The sequence below is a fragment of the Suricata suricatta genome, chromosome 3, assembly GCF_006229205.1.
Source record: "Suricata suricatta isolate VVHF042 chromosome 3, meerkat_22Aug2017_6uvM2_HiC, whole genome shotgun sequence".
NCBI lineage: Eukaryota > Metazoa > Chordata > Mammalia > Carnivora > Herpestidae > Suricata > Suricata suricatta.
In genome coordinates this window covers 157802355-157818491 of record NC_043702.1, presented here as the reverse complement: position 1 = coordinate 157818491, position 16137 = coordinate 157802355, and the positions used below count along the sequence as shown (strand labels likewise).

Here is a 16137-nt window from a genome sequence, read left to right as displayed (position 1 = left end):
TACACCATGACTCATCCCCAGAGCTTTGCTCAGAGGAACCTGCTGTCACTTACTAAGGCCCTGTGCATTGGGAAAAATGAATTCCTCATCCCTTCTGAGAGTTATAAGCTACTGCCTTTTAAGACACACATATCTCTGAAGACCAGAAATCTCACTTTCTACCAGTCAGGATGGGACAGAAAAGATGCCTCTGGCAAAATCCATCTCATTATGGGTTTATAGAGACAGTAGACCATCCTACAATTATTTCACTTTACTCAGAGCAAATGGTGGAAAAGGATAATCTTAGTAACTGACCAAGTCCTTGTCTTACTAACTTTAGTTAGAGAATCAAGAAACAGTTAAGGAAGAATTACTGAATGACCACACCTCTCTCTGATTCCTTACCTACCAAATGAATACACTAAAAGCGATACGGCATACCTGGGGTGTCATGCAGTGATTAGAATCATCAGGGAATACTTGGAAGATTCAAGAATAGTGATTATAATAAAGCTGTTACATAAATGAACCTAAGATGGCCTCTGTATATTGGCCCCTAAGTTACTAACTTTTATATATAGACTGATATTTGTTATCTCAAAGCCTACCAGTGTCAAATTCAAATTTTGATACATCCAATATTTTAAACATAGCACAAATAAGCAGATCTTTGGCTATTTAGAGCTTTCCTGCTTTGCATATCCTGGAAAACTTCCCCACATGTGTGATCCATAAGTTAGATAAGACCCATAACTATAAAGTACCAAGCCACTGGTGTACTTTGGAGTTCTCTGTCCAAAAGAGTCTTCACTGGCAAGAACAAAGAATCCCCACTGAGCTGCTAAGAGACATCATCTAGATATATAAATCCTACCTTTGATTCCCCTCTCTTCTGGACTTCACTTACTATTCTCCCTTTTTGGGTAGTGAGCCCCAAACTTTAGCCTCTAGATTGTCTCATACTGTGAGGGACTTACCTCTGGCTATCTGCTGTCCTTACATAAACATGGGTTTTTATTTCCCATTCTCCCCTATATACATAAACGAAGAAAGTATTCAGACTGCTTCATGTCCAAGCATTTCCCAAATAAAGCTGTGTGTCATACTATGCCCTTATGATCATGTTTTTTTCTTTTACTCCCCAAATTCCTTTGACTCCTTACAATAGCCACATTCAAGTTTTCTATTTGTCCAGTACAAAAAGCACATGTTCCTTGAAGAATGCTCATTATAGCAAAACTAGTCAAGTAATAATGTCAGTTACACCTGTATTTCTGGATGTAGTATCTTTACTGGAACAAATAAAGTCTCCATAACTGTTATGCAGACATTGATCAAGCACATGATTTTAAATTCCTATCAATTAAAAAAAAACAAAACATGGGCTCAATTTGCCTTCATGTGCCGGATGGCCACTTTCTCTGTCTTTCATCTTGATCTATCAAATCCCTTGCCTTTGTTGTAGTCAAGGATGACATCTGGCAGATGTCTGGCAGAACATTAACATGGTGTTGCTGCGCAGGATGTAGAAAGCAGCCTAGATACCCTTTTAATTTATATGCCTGGTGGAGAGTGGAAGGCAAACTCCATGCATGTTTAAGAACTTCATACAACAATGAGGTTTCTAGACTTCCATGAAGACACAATCCATTTAAGACATAAGGTTGCTGTACCTTCTGATACCCAAAACAGAGAAAGGCTATAATGTTTGATGAGATATTTTTAAATTTAATTCAAGCAGAAGATATTTGAGACTGCTGTTCTGATCTATCATCTAGGTAAACTCAGGGGTACATGGTGACCAGTCTAGGCACCCCCACTTTTTCCCCCAGCCAGCTGATGGTCCTGGTGTCTGTGATGCACTGCAGAGCTTCTGACAATAGGGAAACCTAGCTCAAACCCTAAAAGTTTTCCTGTAATACAGACCAACTGTTTTCCATTTGAAAAGCAGCTTCTGGTTTGCTGCTGTGCTTCAGTAAAGACCATTAACATGTCCAAGGGACACCAGTAACAATGCAACCTAAATTTCCCATCATAAAGTGAGTTTTATTTCTTCTACAGCATCATGAAATCGGTCATGCACAGCAGCAATCTGTTATAAAATTGAAATAGTTCATGCAATGCCAGGCACAAACTTCACCACTGCTGGCCTAGACTTTCATGGTCTCTGCTCCTCCTGCTTTGCCAGCCTTTCCTCAACCCACACACCTAGGGAAATTCAGTATGATCAGGTAATTGAGAACAAAAGAAAAAAATAATAAGCCTGGTTTAATGATGGATCTGCACTGTGTGCTGGTGCTATTTGGAACTGTCCGATAGGTGCCATATTCACACAGTAAGAAGTGAGGAGTGTCCCTGATAGATAATGGAGAAAGAAATGTCTTCCAGTAGCTGAATTTCATGCAGAACCTTTAGTTGCTTACATTACTTGGGATGATAGATAGTATAAAGTATGGGTCCACATTGATTCACTAGCAGTGGCTAAGAGTTTTTTAGCTGACTCGGAACTTGGGAGATTGGTGACAAGGACGTCTTAGTGGGAGACATGTTGCTGAACCTTCTGTGATAGATGACCAAGGGGAAGATATTCAATCTGCACAGTCAGTTGCCAACTTTCTATCACTACCAACCACATCTAAGGACGGAACTGCACTTCAGAGGAGAAGCCAGAAACTGCATTTCCAAGGACATTTTTCCCTTTTAATATTCCATAAGAGAGTAGTTCACACATTCAGTTTGGAAGATGGAAGTGAGGAGAGGGAATTATTATCCAGAGATTACATGGCCAGACAAACGAACAACTACAAAATACACAGTGGTTTCTCTGGTCAACAGTTGTTGTTTTTAATGCTTGTTTATTTTTGGGAGAGAGAGAGGGAGAGAGAAAGAGATCGAGCACAAGGAGGGGAGGGGCAGAGAGAGAGAAGGAGACACAGGATTCCAAGCAGGCTCCAGGCTCTGAGCTGTAAGCACAGACCCCAATACGGGGCTTGAACTCACAAACTGCGAGATCATGACCTGAGCTGAAGTCAGGTGATTAATCAACTGAATCATCCAGGTATCCCTCTGGTCAACAGTTTCTAGAGATTTCCATGAATTACATAATTTCCCAGTAAAATTTTGCAAACCCCCCTTGTCTGTTCCTTAAGGTCAGGTTATCAGTGACTGTTTCTTTCTAAACTATTAAGCTTCCAACTGTATTCATATTTCTCTAGACCCTAATTCCTGTATTAAATTCCTTAATTTCCGTAAAACATCGAGTAGCTGTGTTGCTAATCAAACACAATTATAGAAATTTGGTACCAGAAGCAGTTCCAGAGGAACAGAACTTTGAGGATGGGACCTTGAAGTTTGTTCCCTTATGTATAATAGGATCAATGACAGAAGATTATGGTAGACCAGTAGCCCATGAAATCTTTGATAAAAAGTTACCTGTTACCTTTAGTGTGTATTTCCCAGAGGTGAAGACCTAGAGAAAGCAAGGCTTTGGGAGATGAGGTAGCTTCTGCAACAGAATATTGCAGGGAAAATACAAAGATTATCAAATGAAATGACTTTTCTTCTTCTATCCATGCTTAAAATCTTGGAGAAAAGAAATTAGTTATTAGGGTGTCAAATTCCCAGCTTATGTCCTAGATAAAAATTCAGAAATCCTCTGTGACTTATATATATATTTTTTTTTTCTTGAGCTGCAGGATGAAGATTTCTAAAAACTCACTTAGAGTCTGATCTTGCTGGAACTTGAGTTACAATTACAAACAGGTTGAAATCACAGTGTTGTAAGTTCTGTGAAGATAATTATAGAGCACTGATTAAGAGAAAATGGGAGCGTCCAATGGACACAATTTGCCAGATGCCCGTGGAGTTGCGTTCCCTGAACCCTCACATTCATCCAAGCTTATCTTGCCAGCCGAAGCAGCCCTATCTAAGAAGGTTAATATTTTTTGGTTCAAAACTCTATCAAGACTTCACCTAAGTTAGTTACCTTGCAATATTCTCAAGACATACTCTGCCAAATGTCTTTGCTTGTAGTCTAGAAACATAATTTATAAAGTTTCCAATCTTGACATTCCCTTGACATTGTTTGACAAGGAGGATTCACCATATATGCCAAAATAACTATAAGATTTTGCCAACTGATATTTACATATATATTAAGTATTGCATATGTTATATACAATATATAAAGTAAATATATTCTAAAAGTATTAGATGAGAGTGGGAATAAGTAATGTATGATCAGGCTTATTTATTTTTTTGGGTGCACTGACCATAGGTTCTGGACCCGCTGTGTACTTCAAGCAGCTGAGAAGTTTGCTTAATTACCTAAAATCTGGGCTCAGCAGTGACCTATATTAAGGAAAGTTTATATGTCAAATTATTCTTGTTAAAATGCCAAGGATGCAATGTAGAGAAATAGAAATGATGCTATGAATATTTTTTGCTCAATCTCTTCTACTTTCTATCTACGTCTCTGGGAAATTCCAGAAAATCCCACCATTTTGCAGCATTTTGATACCAAAGGACACAAGCACCTTTGAAAAGGTTGGTAGTACCAACCAGGCCAGAAACAATGGAGAGAAATACCTCTCTTCCCAAGGGCTCCCTGAATTCAGTGCTAATGATGGAGTTTTCACAAGCAGAGGTCGACTGGTTGCACTTAGCTATTGGATGCAAAGAGCATATAGTTGTTCGAATGGCTGGTAGGACCAGAATAATAACTAGAATTATTTGTTCCCAAAGAGAATTTTGGGACTGAAATGGAAATGTATCTTTCTCAAGCCTCACTTGATAGTTAAAGTCTCACTGTATGATTAAAATCTGCTAGGTATATTCCACAGGCTCCAGACTTTCATCAGTCTCAGAGAGTTGTGATTGTTCATAAAGTTTTCACAGACAAATGCTTTGCATAAAAGAGAGGGAGGCTGTGTTTTCCTGAGGCAAGATACAACTATACTACTAAAATGTACACCGTGAACCATTTTTTCTATGCTTCCTCAAAGTGAGGTATGACTATTTACCATGATAAATATACATGTAAAAATCTTGTCAGTTTTTTAAAATTATTTTTAATGCTTATTTGTTTTTGAGATATGGAGAGACACAACATGAGTTGGGGAGGGGCAGAGAGAGAAAGAGACACAGAAGCTAAAGCACAGAAGCTGAGCTCTCAGCACAAAGCCTGACATAGGGCTTGAACTGATGAACCATGAGGTCATGACCTGAGCCAAAGCTTAATGTTTAATGGACTAAGCCACCCAGGTGTCCCAAAATCTTGCCAATTTTAAGGAGGGTCGTATGCAATAGAAAGTTGTTCAGTAGGTCAGGGCTAAGTGACAGTTACTCTACCAATTCTTCATAGGATTTAAGAGATTCTAGGTACCTACATACCTACTATGGAAACTTTGGCAACCCCTGTGGGTGAATCACATATTATAACTTCAGGATTTTGGAGCACACCATGTCACATCATGAATAGAATTATCCTTACTTTCAAGAACCACTTTCAGGGGCTCCTGGGTGGCTCAGTCAGTTAAGCATTCGACTTCAGTCAGGTCATGATCTCAAGGTTTGTGGGTTCAAGCCCTGCATTGGCTCTGTGCTGACAGCTCAGAACCTGGGGCCTGCTTCAGATTCTGTATCTCCATTTCTCTCTTCCCCTCCCCCATTCATTCTCTGTTTCTCTCTGTCTCAATAATAAATAAACATCAAAAAAATTTTAAAAAGAACCACTCTCAAATTTGTACGAGGCACTGGTAGAGATTTATTGCGTGATTTTTAGCTTTTAACCTACCATGTGACCTGAGCTGCTTATGATGAACTGTTAACTAACTCACCTAGTATGCATCAAATATTACATGTGAGATCAGTCTCCAGCAGGAGAAGCACAAGTGCATTGCATGAGCAAATGCCTTAAACCTCCACGGCATATACTTTGGAAATCTCTAACTCTTCTCAAAACTATAGTCACATAAAGAAGTCCATGTGAACAGTTAATTGAAGAAAAATAATCTGGGCCCATGTTTTAAAATATCGTGCATTAATAGAACAGTTGATGTATAGTGTAGCCCCAAGAAAATGAGCCTTACCATGACAGAGGGGGGAAACACAAGCATTTGTCACCAAGCTGGAAGTAGAGAATGAAGGACTGTTTAAGAGCTTTTATTGTGTTGTCCACAATAAATAGCAAGTAAGGCAAGGTAAGAAGACTCCAAATTGGTTTGTTTCAATAATTTCATCAGGGTGATATAGGGGCTGCTTGTTGTCTGGTACTCAGACTGGATGTAATCATGGCAGGCGTATAGTATATCAGAGTACCAGAGCCTGACCGACAGGTGGTTGGAGGTGCAAACTCAGGGTTGGATGGTTTGTATTAAAATACATGCCCATGGGAGAAAGATTGCTCACCAGGAAGTGTGCGTTGGGGAGGGGAATGGGGGATGAGATGAGGAGGCAGGAGACTCATTGGATGACTTATCGAATTGTCCAGAATAAACTGGGTCCAGTATATGCATCTGGGAAAGATATTAAAAATTCAAGTGGACTGAAGCTGCAAACATGGTTAATAAAGCCTATAATATAGAAGACTTTGTACAATAAGCTGGACTACTTACAACTGGATAAAGATAGCATTACCATCCCACCCAAGTTCTGAAAGACACTGGTAGTGGGAAATCCTAATTTGCATATCTGTGAACAGTACACTTCATTGTTTACTTTGTCTGGAAAGAAAGATGGCCAAATGTACAGATCTATGTTGACTTATTGGTTATTAAATGTTTCTGAACGGTTAGGTACTTGGCACATATAATAATTATATAGCTTGACGGCCAAGGCTTGGAAGGAACAACATTGTAAAATGGATGACAATAAAGTCTGGAAAAGAGATATGAGGGGACCTCTTGTAAGGGTCAGAATACATGAGAATGATCATATCCCACGTGAATGCTCATCAAAGGGGATCGGAGGGGGTTTTCAATAACCTGGTAGACTAGTTAAGCTGTTCTGTGGATGTTGTTCTTTCTCCAATGGGCTCATGAACAAAAAGGCCATTGTGATTGTGACAGAGACTGTGTATAGGTTAAGCAATATGGGTCTCCCCTCACCAATCCTGATCTGGCTCTAGTCGCTCCTAAATGCCCTCGTTATTTATCCATACTATAAAAATAAACCACCTTAAAATTTAGTGGATCAAAATAACCATAATTTATTAATCTTATAATTCTGTATATGTTGGCTAGTATTTTTTCTTCTCTGAGCTGGCCTGTCTAATCTTTGTTTGTTTCATTGGTGAATGTCCAGTGATTTGATTGGCCAGCTGGTGTTGGAAGATCTAGGATGGTCTCACTCACATGTCTTACAGTTGATTGGCTATTGGTTGGATTGCCAGGGACAAAGGCTTTATATCACTCAACATTCCACACGGTAGCCCTGGTTTCTTCACAATGTGTAGACACTTTTCAAAAATCAAAAGTGAGAATTTCCCAATTTCTTAACATCTCTTCGGTCAAAGCAAATCATAGCTTAGTCCACAATTAAGAGAAGGAAAACTAGACTCCATTTGAGAGAGCCATATTCCAAAGTCATGCTGCAAAGGAAAATTTACGAAGGACTCAGAAAAACTTCTGGTCATTCCTCCCCACCCCCCTTAATTGCAGTTCCTCAAACTTTAGGTTAGCTCTGCCCCACCTGCAAAAGAGCTTCAGACCTAGAAACGCTCACTGGAGGAAAACTTGAGCCACCTAGTGGCAGGTTGATTGCACTGGACAGATTCTACTAAGGACCTAGACAGCAAATTTTTACTTCCAGAAAATACACTCTGTGGAGGGAATTACCTCATTGCCCACAATGTTTTTGTTAAAACCATATCTTTGAACTCATAGGATGACTTATTTTTCTGACCGAGAAACTTATTTTACAGAAAATTAACGGCAGCAATGGACTCGTGTTCATGGAATTCACTGGTCTTAGCATGTACCTAATTTTCCTTAAGGTAACTGAAACCTGAATTGCATTGAAGCTTCAATGGTTTCTTGTCAGCAACCGCTTGCATGTTCCATTCAAAGGCAGTCTGTGGAGGTTTCATACACCGTTACAAATTACAGAACGTTTCTTGTGAGCTTTTGAGATTTATCTATTGCAGTGCTTTAGGTTTTATTCACAATGGATCTATGATAATCGAGTGTCCCAGTAAAATGAACATGGTAGGTTGTAAAATAGATGAAGCCCTCAATAAACAGATGGAAAATGTTACTCTTCACTCCTTTCCCTAGTCATACGGGTGCTTGCTCAGTGGGCATATACATGGCAGCCATGATGACAAAGATGGAAGCTATACAAGGGCTCAAGTCTACGATATTTTCGCACTGAGACTGATCTGATTATTGTCACTGCTGAGTGCCAATCTGTGCATGACAGAGGCCAATGACAAAATCTACATGGGATAATTTGCAGAGTGCCAGCCAAGCATCATGACAGATTGATTGTTTTGGACCCTTCTCATCATGGAAAGAGCAATGATTTGGAACATGTGTCTGCAGAAGTACAGAATTTCCTTATTGCCTACAGTATTTCTGCCAGTACCACCATTTATAAACTTACAGAAAGTTGCATTCAATGCCAAGATATCTCGCGCACCATCTCTATCTATAAAGGGCATGTTTTTTAATAAAGAAATTGGAGCCATTGGCTCACAGCCAAAAATTCACTGGTGCAACCACATGTTTCATTAGTCAGTGGCAGCTATTTGAGAAAATTGTGATCTGAACTGTTGTGGTCTTAGTTATGAAGACCATCTTGGAGGGAAACAAAATCCTAAGGTTTATGATGCACTTCTGATGGTGCTATATATATGTCTTAAATTAGTACTCAGTATATAATGGTCTTTCTCCCGTGATTAGTATGCATGGGACAAGCAATCAAGAGAGAGGAATGCGGCTCTCTCACTATAAAGCCAAATGATATCCTGAAATAAAATCTACCCCTGTTCTTATAATACTGGACTCAGTGAGCTCTATTCCGAAGAGAGAAAAACTTCCACCAAGAAGCATAGCCATGGTTCCATTAAATTAGATGCCAACACTGCCACTGGCCATTTTTGTCTCCTAGGCTGCTGAATCATCAGGGAGTAAAGTGGGTTACTGTAAAAGCTAGGGTGATTGATCAATCACTTTCAGAGAATTCATTGATTCAATCTAGTAGCTGACCAAATTGCCCGTCAGCTGTGTTGATTCTACTATTCAGCTCATTTATTCAGTTTTCTCTTTCAACCAACAGACTGCCATTTTGGGCCGATGTAGGCCATAAATTTTTTGCTGCCTTGAACAGATGTTAGTAAGTCCATTCTTGCTTGCTAGATAACATTTCAGACCAAACGATAAGCAGAAATCTTCCATTTGTAGTTGGAATAACATGCTTAAGAACAAATTCTAGTTAGAAAAATCAACATATAGTTTTTGACCTAACAGATCTAGATAAAATAGAAGATGCAGCTTTACAGTATAAAGAACATTAGCATCCATTTAAAAAAGAAAATATTTGTCATGATCTTTGTATATTTAGCAGCACTTCGGAGAGGTAACGTCAAGCATGTTTTTAAATTGTAGAGCCTTCATTCATTGAAATACTATTTAAATTATTCTAGGACATGGCTGTTTTTCTTTTCAGACATATAAAGAGTTACAAAAATATCTCTCTCAAACCTCAAGGTTTCCATTGCTGATGAAATGAACATGAACAATATGACTTCTAAAACAGGTGACTACACCTTCTTTTTCCTTCTGTAGCTATGAAATGCAAACTCTCACAATGCGAAATTGAATTGTTATTGTGGTTGGCTCTCTCACAGTACTATATATGGCCACTTATTCAATATATATTTTTAGTGCCTACTATATGTCAGGCACTCTTCTAGGTGTGTGGGATGAATCATTAAACCAACAATAACATACATAGTGCTCATAGCCAAGTGGGGAGATGGCAGACAATAAAAATATAAATATGGTAAATAAGTAAATTATATAGTATGTTATAAGGTCTTACATACTACAGATAAAAATAAATAATACAGTAGTTTAAGGGAGAATCAAGATTTTTCTCCTTTCCCAATAGGTGCAAGAGAATTGGGCTGATATCAGATTACTGATTTTTTAAAATTGATTTAAGGAAAAAGTGCCAATCAAAATATTTTATCCATTATACCTCCGATCCTTCAGGTACGGTGGCCACAGAACAAGACTTTGATGTGCAGAACTCAGGGAGTGCTAAGCATGGTGATCTTCCCAAGACATCAAAACAAAGATGGCATTTATCCCAAAAAGAACGTAGAAAAATCGATATTGAAATTTTCATATATTTAATTGCAGAGAGCTAAAACTAATACATAGTGGTATCATCTTCCATTTTTCGCCTGTTTTTAATCCCTCTATACTACTTTCAATTTTTTTCCTAGTAATTTCTTCATTTCATCATTGCTATCTTGGAATGATAAATATGACAAAGGTACTTTAATATTACCAGAAGCCATAAACTCCTGATTATAATTAATTCAACTTTAATTAAAAGCTAAAGGTGCACTTGCCAACATAAATACATGTGCTACTACATATTTGCTCATTCTATTAACTTTAAAAGCTCACATCTGCAAGCAGAGCAATTAAAAAACATTCAGAATGCATCAGTCAGAAAAGGATAAATTATGCTGTAACAACCAACAATCTTAAGTCTCAGTGGTTTAAAACGTTTTCTTTCTCACTCTTGTTATATTTCAAAAGTAGGTTGCCTGCGAAGTTCTGATCAGGAACTCTTGTGGAAGAATACGTGTAGTCACTCATTCCACAGTCACCAGGACAGGGAGCCAAGAGAATGGCAGATACATTTGCATATGTCTGTCTAAAGTGTTTCTATCACTTCTTGATTAGAGCAAAGGTGCCCTTTAGTCTTTTTTTCTCTCAGTTGCTTTCGTAAAATTAGAAAATGCTCCCAGAAAAATGTGGTCCATTTCCCTGAATCCTGGACCAACTAATTTATAACTTTAAATAAATTTTTTTTACACTTCCAAATTGTTAATACTTACATGCGTGGTCAAGTTTTTTCTAGGTATTTCCGTATGAGAGATTTGTTGAGAAATATTTATTCGACCTCTTCCAATATTGGGTATCCTTGCCTTAAAATCTGTTTTGAGTATTTATATTAGTGCTGATTTTATAATATATATTTACTAGAATAGTCTTTATAAAGGAATAGGATTTGAAAAAATTGATTGAAAATGCTAAAATACATGGCAATATATCCCATGAATAAATGCCAGGATATGATTTTTCACAGCCAGTTCAGTGAGATTGGACATCTATAATTGTGTGAGGTTCTTCACAGGAGTCTAAAAAATGGAGAATAACTTATGGGCACCTGGATGACTCAGTTGGTTGATCACCCAACTCTTGGTTTTGGCTCAGATCATGATCCAGATCATGATCCCAGAGTCATGAATTCTAGCCCCTAGTTGGGCTCGGGCATGGAGCTGCTTGAGATTCTTGAGATTCTCTCTCTCTCTCTCTCTCTCTCTCTCTCTCTCTCTCTCTCCCCCCCCCCCGCCTCTTCCCCATGCTTGCACATATTCTCATTCCTTAAAATTAAAAAAAATAATAATAATAAATGGAAAATAGCTTAGATATGAAAATAACTAGAGTGGTGGTACCCATTTATACACTTGCAGCAGAAATATGACATCAAAATATTCCTTAACATTAGTCATATCCTTTTACTTTTTAAATTTATGTTGTTAGAATTTTGAAAGATTAATGAATAGCACCCCTTCTTCTCTAACAGGTAATTAGGGATAGACATAGGGATAAAGTAGAGCATAATATCATCTATGATTCTGAGAGTATCATCTAACAATTGTCTCTGAATTAAAATATCAGTGATAATTTTGGACAACTGAAGTTCAACTCCTATAAGAATGAGTTCTTTAACATTTATAAATGGAGTTGTTGGGAATGCAAGTCCTCACCATTTAAATTTCAAGAAAAGAATAAATAGTAAAAAGACCCAAACTGAGTGGGCCAATTTCCACCTACCAAATTCTCCCGTGATATAGATCACACTTGTCAGGGAGGCAGTAAGTTGGTAATGTTAATCCAGTGGGGATTCTCCAATGGAGATTTAAGGAACAGGGCTAAACATTCCCCCCAACCTCTGTTATCCTTTTTATTTTTTCTAACACAGATTGTTTTATTTTGCCTCACTCCTGGACTACATTTTTTGAAGATTGCGGAAATTTTTAAAGTTTTGTTACTTCTTACTTAACAAGTCATTTTATACCTAATATGATTAAGAAATGTTGAAGTGTGGAAAGGAGGAAAAGGTTAAAACAGATTAAGGAAGAAAAAAAGAATAGAAAGGAGGCATTAAAAATTATTCAATATATAAATGTTGATGCTTAAGATAGGCTATTGATCAACAAAGAAAAAAAATCTCTTCTATAAGTCATGCTAACTGATTCTAATATGGATATGGGAAAGAAACAAGTAAAAATTTTATAAATTTGAGGGGTTTTTTGCTATCACAAATGATATACTTTCCCTCCCTGATTCTATTAACCTCTTAATAAAGCCACTGATTTTTGTCAAATTTTGAGTTCTTAAATTGTAGTCTTTTGTTTAAGTTGTTTGGTAGATATTTTTGGTGGCAAGGAACAAGTAAGTATGCACTCTTCTTACCTTAAAAATGTTTTATGAACATAATGCCATGTAACAGCAGCTCTGGTGTTAATGATGGAATGTTTTAATCTATTTCTCTCCATCCATCTCCCTCGTTGATTTGGCCTACTCATCATTTTGTGTCAGGCCACATTACAGGTCACCAGAAAGTTCTGCTTAGGTCCAGTGGCTACCAGCGGCCCAATGAGACCAGAGATTACAAAGTTTTGGGTTACTATGAAATCACTAATGTCCAAATCTTCAAGATATTTTTTCTATAAATGAATGGGATTAAGACCTAAGCATTTATTAGATAACAGATAACTTGTTCTTTTGAATTAAAAAGCATAGAGAAAGAAATCATTTAATAATACAATACAATAAAAATTTAAACAGTTCATGGGAATGAAAATGTAAATGTAGCAAGAATCCTGAGAATATTTTTTTCTATTTGAACCTGCATAATAGAAAAGTCAATAAAATATTAGCATAGTTTTAGAGAAAGTAACTTACTCTAAATAGCATACCATCATTGAAAAAGGTTTGAGGGATCTTTCCAATTGCACTGATTAGTAAAATTAAAATAGAAATATTCTATACCAAATATATAATAAGCTTAAAGGTAAAGTTATTCCTAATTGAAAAACTTAGCCTTAAGAGAAATGTAATACTAAATTAAGGAGAACAAACACAGCACAAAATCCTTAAGATTTTCAGAAAACTATGAAGAAAGCTTAATATGCTTAAAAATGCAACTAAAAGAAAAAATAACCATAAAAGCTACTGGACTCATATTTTAAATATGTGATAAAAACAGCAGAGGTTAGAATGAAGGATCTGAACCCTGATATATTTCAAAATATATTTTTGGTTGGTTTGTTTGCTCGTCACTTATGAATGGCTATTTAAGCATTCAGTCATCTGATTTTGTTATGTTAGTTCCAGTGATGCTGCTTTGCAGTCGACACTTAGTAAGATCAATTTGCAATTTTATTTTATAGTCTTTTTTGTACATCATCCAAAGTGTCCAAATGAAGTAAATGAAGGCAAAAAAGTGATCATAGATCTTTATTAGGTAAAAACAAAACAAAAACTAAGAAAAAAATGACAAAACAGAGATCATCTTATAAATGCAACCTGGACTATCATTTTTAAAAAAATTTTTTGATGTTTTATTAATTTTTGATACTGGAGAGACAGAGCATGAGAGGGGGAGGGTCAGAGAGAGAAGGAGACACAGAACTGGAAGCAGGCTCCAGGCTCTGAGCTAGCCATCAGCACAGAGCCTGACTCAGCGCTCGAACCCACTAATGTGAGATCTGACCTGAGCCGAAGTCGGAGGCTTAACCGACTGAGCCACCCAGGCGCCCCAGGACTATCATTTTTGAAATGTCCTATACTTGAGTTTATATTCTTTATTATAATTAAGTGTCTTTAAATTTGAAACCAATGCATAGCAGTAGCCAGAGATCATTTCTTAATATTGTATATGAGTTTTACCTGAGAAAAATCAAGGACAGGCATACAGGCATAACAATAATGCCAGGGAGCACACTACAGAAAAAAATAATTTTATTTGTCAACATTTTTAGTAATTTTTAATTTGGAAGTTTCTTAGTGTTTACATAGAGAAGTGTGCTAAAATGTAGTTACAAATTAATGCTAGTAATACTTATGATGAAAATTCTTCATAATTTATAAAAGCTGTTCTGTCAACATAGTAAATATCATATCCTCCAAATAACTATTCTCAGACTCTAATATGCAGAAAATAGATCATCAATGTTATGAGCAGAGGCATTTAACAAATTAAAAGTTTGAGAAAGTACACTATACTTTACTCTTGATTTCTTTATACTTATTTGGTGCCTTATTGTGTTCTTATTTCTTTTGAAGTTGATAATATGTATCTGGTTCTTCTGGATTCTTGTAAGAGCTTATTTGAGGTGTCAGTCTTAGAGAAAAGACAAAAATTAACTTAAAAATTTCAGCATAAAAATTTAAATAGCATAGTCTTTAAGTCTAAGGAGCCCAAGTGATAGAATCAAGCAGCTTACGTTTTACTTGGAAAAAATTCTTATTCGCTTAAAATTTAATACATGATTAAATTTTACCTAATCTTTCAAAAGTATATCAGAATCTAGATCCTCATAGGAGAACATGAGGTTTTGACTTGTTAACAAAACTATGAAGATAAAATTCAAGGTGCTATGTGTTTCTTTGATTAAGAGCTATAAATATTTATAAGCTATTGGACGTTGATCCATTAAACAAGAATGTTCACATTTGACTAGACTAACCAAAATCTTGTTTCTTGGTAGTCATAATGTGAATGATCTTGTACATGAAATATTTTTACATTAATAATAATAGGGGAAAAATGCACTTTAACCAATCATATTCACTCTGACTACACTATAGGGTTCATTTTGTTTTTAGAAAGAAATAAGCAGTAAGAAGAAAATTCCCGGGGAACTTGGGTAGCTCAGTTGGTTAAGTGTCTGATTCTTGATATCGGCTCAGGTCATGATCTCACAGTTATGAGTTCATGCCCCACATTGGGCTCTGTGCTGACAGCATGAAGCCTGCTTGGGATTCTCTCTTTCCCTCTCTCTCTCTTTCCCCTGCCTTGCTTGTGTGTGTGTGCTCTCTCTCTCTCTCTCTCTCTCTCTCTCAAAAATAGGGAAATATACATTTAGAAGGAGAAGAAGAAGAAGGAGAAGAAGAAGAAGAAGAAGAAGAAGAAGAAGAAGAAGAAGAAGAAGAAAAAGAAGAAGAAGAAGAAGAAATTTCTTTCATGAAATGCAAAAGCCGTACAACTATAAATTTTCACTCATCTTCTTTAACAAAATATTGCTTTGCTATAATTAGCATTATTTAAAAATATTAACAACTAAGATAGGTTTTTAAATTGTAGGAATGATTTTAATTCACAGGACAGAACTGGTCTCTCAGAATGTTCTGCTGTTAAGTATATCCATGTTGCCAGGGTCAGATTTCAGTAAATTTATAAAGAATATACTAGAATGAAAGCTTTTTTTCTCAGATATTCCTTTCTAATGAACTTACCATTACATTTCCAAAATTCTGAAATGGCCAACAGACCATAGAAAGACATTTCTTTAGGCTCTTGCTTGAAACCAACAGCTTCAACAAACTGCTGGCCTTTGATTCAGGGCCAATGAAAATTTTGACACGTAAGCTATAAGGGGAGAAATACAAAATGTGATATAATATAACCCAACCTAATTTTACATGTAGAAATGAAATGTCTTAGAATGTGTTTAATAATGTCTGACAGTAATATTTTCCTTAACAGAATATACTCATAACCTTCTCAAAAAGAGTTTAGATTCAATTAAGTTACAGTGCAAATTCTTGAATTCAAATATTGGTAGAAATTCTGGAATTCAGATGTTGACAGAAACTTTGTGTTTCTCATTTTTAGAAATCTTCG

The 16137-nt window shown here is 36.6% G+C and overlaps 1 non-coding gene across 1 annotated transcript; it reads right to left on the bottom strand.

Annotated features, from left to right (window-relative positions):
• Window positions 1-15724: 15724 nt before the first annotated feature.
• On the bottom strand, window positions 15725-15862 carry LOC115288845. Its single transcript, XR_003907232.1, has one exon. It is a non-coding gene; the product is annotated as a small nucleolar RNA SNORA2/SNORA34 family (small nucleolar RNA).
• Between the last annotated feature and the right edge of the window lie 275 nt (window positions 15863-16137).